This window comes from Harmonia axyridis, chromosome 1 (genome assembly GCF_914767665.1).
Source record: "Harmonia axyridis chromosome 1, icHarAxyr1.1, whole genome shotgun sequence".
NCBI lineage: Eukaryota > Metazoa > Arthropoda > Insecta > Coleoptera > Coccinellidae > Harmonia > Harmonia axyridis.
This window is the reverse complement of record NC_059501.1, coordinates 6,267,949-6,274,512: the sequence shown is the minus strand read 5'-3', so window position 1 is coordinate 6,274,512 and position 6,564 is coordinate 6,267,949.

Sequence of the window (6,564 nt, the reverse complement as noted above, 5' to 3'; positions counted from 1 at the left end):
TCGTCACAACAAGATTAAATTTTCTCTCATCGAATGGGTTCTCATGTATAGCAGCTACGAAATTCAATTTTCGGGTAGGATTCGTTAGACAAGAAGAAAGGACCGGTGTCAGATCCCCTGGATAATACCCCCACCAATAAAGTACAGTCATATCCGAACAACAAACGAATAAATAACAGGCAACAGTTGACACTGATATATCGAGGCAGAAAAATTCTTTCATTCGAGTATTCGACCACACATTCCTGTGAAACCAGTTTTCTAGAAACCGAACGGATCTCGGGCCATCTTTCTCTCGAGAGCGAGCACATACGTGCATGTACACCAGTGGCGTCTTTAACGGGGTAGCTAGGGAAGCGCAGCTTTCTAAAAAATACGTGAACAAAGAACAAATGCATCTACTGTTACGACGTACAAGAGGGCAAAAGCAAAGCCTTCACATGTTCGAATCCCCAGCGCTGTGTTGCACCACACTTGAATTTTCTATTGATTTTCATTTGTTTATAGTTTCTCGTTTAAAAGTAAATAACCTCATCCTTCTAGGAAAATTATATTAGTATTTGAGCTTTTGTCCCAGAATATCATAGAAGCCTTGCAACTCATATTTCTTAATTATTAATAACTACAAAATTCATATTATCCTTGTTGTGTTTCACTCGTTTTCTAAACTTAACAGACAAGTTGAACGGAATTCTACAGAAAAAAAAACTATCGATAGAAGTGTTGCAGAAAAATTAGTTGAGGGTATAATTTCAGTATTAAAATATAAAAGAGTTAATATCGATCCTTGCTTTCATTCAATTCTCGATGAAGTAAAAGATTTTAACTGAAGATTGGACATTTTGATACACCTTCCTATAGTCAACGTATATAATAAGACAAATAAATAGGGAAAATGTTGTAACCTTTAATCTTGAAGAATATTGCAGATTCAGAATATTCATCAAATTGTTGGATAATATTTCACAGGATGTCAATTTTCGATTCGGTTCAATTTCTCTGCCAAGTTACCTGCCTGTTACCTTCTCTTATACTGAAGAGAAATCAAGCAGACATGAAAAAAAATGGATGACATTTTGAGCCATTATTTACAATCTTTCTCAAAAGAGAGTGGAGAGTATTTTTTCAATAGATTGCTGTTAGAAATTGAGTTGAGGGTCGAAAATCTCAGAACAACCGAAGGACGTATTCAAGAAAGTGCGATGAAGATACTTTTCCGATCATTAATTTTTTGTTACAATCGATAACAGTCAAGTCCGTAAGTGAAGCATTTGCAGAAATAAAAAAAAACACATAGGATCGACTATAAACTATAATTATGGTTCACGGCTTGGCTTGATTTTCGAGCTACTTGGCTTAACTTGTAGTAGTAGTTTTTCAATCTCAAGTCAAGTATTCATTTATCAAGTACTTGAATCATGACACGCACAAGTGTCATACTTTTGTGGGAGATTTATGTTTGTTCATTCATTAATTAAGGAAGAATTGATGTTTATTATTTTTTTGTATTTCGGAATGAATAAACATTATTATTATATATTATTACTATTATTATTATATCAAGCTACTTGATTTTCGGCAGTTTTATTGTGTAGTGTCACCTCAATAATAAAATGATGAAATGGGAAGGAACCTTGCAACAAACACTTTCTTTTATTACACTTATTGTATTAAAGAACCGAAAATATCAAATTTTTTGAAATAGAAACATGAATTAAATCACTATAAATCATTACAAAATAAAAAATAATAAAAAAACATGATATTGATATTGAGAAACCTCCAGGCTTTGTTTGATTCCATAATTTTCCATCCAGGATCTAAGAGAAATGAGGCATCTTATAGATTTGTCTCCTAACCTATTGCAGGTTTTTGTAACTGTAAGAGCAGCTCTGGAAAATTGTCTTTCAACAGGAGCTGAAGATGCTGGCGTTGATAATAATCCTTGGTCATTTTGGCCAAGTTTGGAAAGATATTTCTGAAACTATCAAAATCAACCAATAGATTTCATAGAAATGTGAGAAAACTATTAATAAAGTGACACTGGCGAATGCTTCAGTCTCTCGTCGCTCGAAGAATCCCTTTATTTAGTCTGAGCGCGCAAGAGGTTGCAGAAATATATGAGGTGCGACGCGTGCATATCAAGCTCAAGTAATATAAAGTAGCTTGATATCAAGTCAAGCAATAAATATCTAAAAACAAGTCAAGCTCAAGTATGTAATTTTTCACGAGCTTGATTTTCACGTCAAGTAGTTGGTTAAAATGTCAAGCTACTTGGCTTGATCAATCCCCATTACCGCGTATACTTAAAGACGCATTCGTCATCAACGAGTCGAACCTTATCATTACAGACCATTCCCGGATCATCATCACCCCCACATCTCAAGGTCCAACCACGCCACTGCCGCTCGCACCGAGGCCCATCGAGACAAAGATATATTTAAATAAGCCATTCGTTATTTACGATGCAATAACTCATAAATTAGTTAAAACGGAATGGTCATAATTCAACATTGTTTCTGTGAACGTACCCGGTTATTTTATTTCCAAACCATAAACATCGGCACACTCGAGCTCTCCGAACAATGAGGAAGTTTATTTTGACTGTGGAATAAATGCCTTTTATTTTGTCGGGTATATTGTTTCTCAACGCGTCTCGAGCCTCTCTAGAGTGCCTTGGAAAATCTAGCGTTCCGCGTTTAAAATGTATCCGCGGGGCTATTCGGCGACTTTTAGCGCGATTTGCTGTTGATCGACTGCGATAATGAGGTTGTGAGATGAATTAGGAGTGACCGGGAATGATGGAAATGAGTTTTTCCGCCAACATCAAAAATTCAGCCTTCGATAACGTCGGGTAATAATTTTGAAAAAAAAAAACACCGATTTGTACGCTCTTATCACCGGATTTAAATCTCCGAAATAATTTGTGCTTAAGAGGGATTACTACCACGTGACATTCCTTGTACCCGAGTAACTTTGGTACCCATACATTTTCATTCTGGCGCTCCTGCGATGACCAAACTTTGTACGGTGTACGAAGTTGTACTTTCACTTCTTCATCTTCTTTCTTTTTTTGAAGCAAATAAGTAGAGGGAAGCACTGTACGACGGTCGATTAGTTTTTCACGAAATTATATGTTTCACCTCTTTTGTTGTGATTTTTGGTAGTTTTTTTTCGCAAATATTCTGAAAATATATCATAAATATAAAGGGTGTTTTTTTTAGAGCTATAGAACTTTAAATTGCAATAAAACAACGATGAATTATTCGATTGACATGAATTTTATTTATCCGCAAGATAATCTTGTGGCATTACATTTTAAATATGATTTCTGGCATATGACCGCCATGGCTGGCTCGGATGTAGTCCAATCTGGACGTCCAATTTTCGATGACTTTTTCCAACATTTGTGGCCGTATATCGGCAATATCACGGCGAATGTTGTCTTCCAAATGGTCAAGGGTTTGTGGCTTATCCGCATAGACCAATGACTTTACATAGCCCCACAGAAAGTAGTCTAGTGGTGTTAAATCACAAGATCTTGGAGGCCAATTCACAGGTCCAAAACGTGAAATTAGGCGGTCACCAAAAGTGTCTTTCAATAAATCGATTGTGGCATGAGCTGTGTGACATGTTGCGCCGTCTTGTTGGAACTACAGCTCCTGGACATCATGGTTGTTCAATTCAGGAATGAAAAAGTTAGTAATCATGGCTCTATACCGATCACCATTGACTGTAACGTTCTGGTCATCATCGTTTTTGAAGAAGTACGGATCAATGATTCCACCAGCCCATAAAGCGCACCAAACAGTCAGTTTTTCTAGATGTAACGGTTTTTCGACATACACTTGAGGATAAGCTTCACTCCAAATGCGGCAGTTTTGTTTGTTGACGTAGCCATTCAACCAGAAGTGCGCTTCATCGCTAAACAAAATAAAATGGACGTAGTGCGCGATACGTTTTCCGCACAGAACCATTATTTTCGAAATGAAATTGCACTATTTGCAAGCGTTGTTCAGGCGTGAGTCTATCCATGCTGAATTGCCAAACCAAACTGAGAACAAATCACTTAACAGCTGTTAAATCGGTCGCCATCTTGAACAGTCATGTTTACTTTAAGTTATATACCTCGAAAAAAACACCCGTTATATATAAAGTACATATATATCATCAATTTTTTTTGCGGAAAACAAAGAGTTACAATGCTGATTATCATTTTAGGAAATTATGTGAATATTCCATAAAAATCAGTGATTTGTAAGAAGAAATATCTCCAATTTCATTTTGAATTGAACAGCCACGTGGTGTTCCATCTTGAGATTTTTTTTTGTAATTCACCAAATATCTTTTTTTATATTTTTTTGGTATATAGCTAAGCCTATCTTCTGCTCCTTTAAGATTGGTACTTCATATTCATACCCCGAAGGGAGCAAAAATTTTGCTTTGTATGGTATCTGTGTGTTGTTTTTCAAAGTTGTTTTTGTTGTATTGTCTAATTTTTCGTGATTTGTGCCTTCATAAGCGAATCTGTGTAATTGAGATTGCTGATGAAATAAATAAATCTGCTTCTCCATTATGTTCGCAGAGGTACATGGAATCTCCCGAAGTGAAACACCCTGTAAATCGCCTCCTGATCGTTCTATTGTTGTTTAACGATCGATTTTCAAGTCGTAAACTATCTGCATGGGTCGTTCAATGGTTCGATTCGAGTTGAGGGTATATGTAGTTGGAAATTTGTCATGGTAAATCGTTTGGAGTGCATTGAAGAAATCGAGTGTTCTGTTGTTGGTCCTATTTTGATTGGTTCCACTTCAGAGAATTGTTGGAGAAATTGTAATATGTTGGAAGCCGCATAACAGAAATCATTTTGATGGCCGTTTTTAAGTTTTTTTTCAAACATTTGAAGACAGCTGCTTTCGACCATCCCATATAAAAAAAATGAGAAGATATGAATGGATGAGTTTTACCAAAATTTCGAGTTTAGTTTCCTCTTCAACTGTGAGATCTACGTAAAATAGGTGAGTGGTGTGGACATTGACGATCTCTTATTAGCCAAATTCCGGTCTCACCCAAAACTTTTTATGTTCAAAATTTTCACTTAAATACGCAATACCTAGACCTTAAAAAATCAAAAAAAAGTAAAAGTTCTTTCATGTGGTGTTTATTTATACCTTTCTTTCAATCGATATCATCACGTATTAAAACAATATTTCAGAAATTATTGGTTATAAATTGAAATTTTGAAAAAAAATTAGATAATTTTTCTCGAGGATGCCTTTTCTTCTGGAAACATCATCATGTTGTAGATCATAACTCGATATTCGAGAAACGTTTTCATTTGTGGAGTCTCTAACTAATATTTTAGGAGATATAACGATTCTCGTGAAAAAATTCAATTTTTACTGATTTTTCCTGAATTTCGAATTTGGTTTCCTCTTAAACTGAGGTCTACAAAAAAATTGGTGAGTGGTGTGGAAATAAACGATCTCTTATTAGCAAAATTATGGTCTTACCCAAAAATTTGTATGTCCAAAATTTTCACTCAAATACACAATACCTTAAAAAATAAAAAAAAAGGGAAAGTTCTTTCATGTGGAGTTTATACTTTTTTTTCAATCGATATTATCACGTAGATCACGGAAATGCTTGAAAAAACGAACTGAAATTTTGAAAAAAAAATTAGATAATTTTTTTTGAGGCTGTCTTTTCTTCTGGATTCAAGATACGGACTGAAAACCTCATCATGTTTTAGACCATAACTCGATAATCGAAAATAGTATATTGTGCAACAACTGGGGAAAGTCCAACTTTTCTCGCCAGTGTGTAAGTTTGTGGCACTCGCCTTTCAGGCTCGTGCCTCAAACACACGAGCGAGAAAAGGACTTTCTTCACATGTTGCACACTATACTTTTCCTACAACTGCACAAATTTCAATAATTCAAGTAATGGACTTGATTCAAATCAAAATGGCCTTCGTTGGCAGTATGTGCTAATTTATTGCGTTTCCATAGAAACGACTCAAAAGCCCAATTTCATTGGTCTACCAAGCGAAGTGTGGGCAAACAGCAGTGAAAAATAATATTTCCCACAGTATGAGCAATACATAGTTTTGAAATTGAGTAAGCTATGAAGAATACGCTAGTTTTCATAGCAGTTGTAGAATAGTTATTTATAATACAAGTGCAGAAGGCATTGATATTCTTCCACGAGTTCAAAATTCAAAAACGAGTCACGAAGTGGCGAGTTTTGGAATGAACGAGTGGTAGAATGAGCCTTCTGTACCAGTATTATACATTATTTTCTCTAATTCATTGCATTTTCATTGAAATTAATGAAATATTTCCATAAATATAATTTAGTGATTTTTGCATTGAAAAATGTTGGTTGGCAGAACTGATTTCTTTAAAGCAATTTGATGAATTGACAGATAAAGCCGTAGCGGAAAGTTCGGAGTGCCAACATAGAATAATAAAATATAACCATGAAAACTGTGCGTTTCTGATATATTCTCGCACGATTTTGTTCTACAAGATGTGGAAGAATGAACGGAATAACCACAGAATT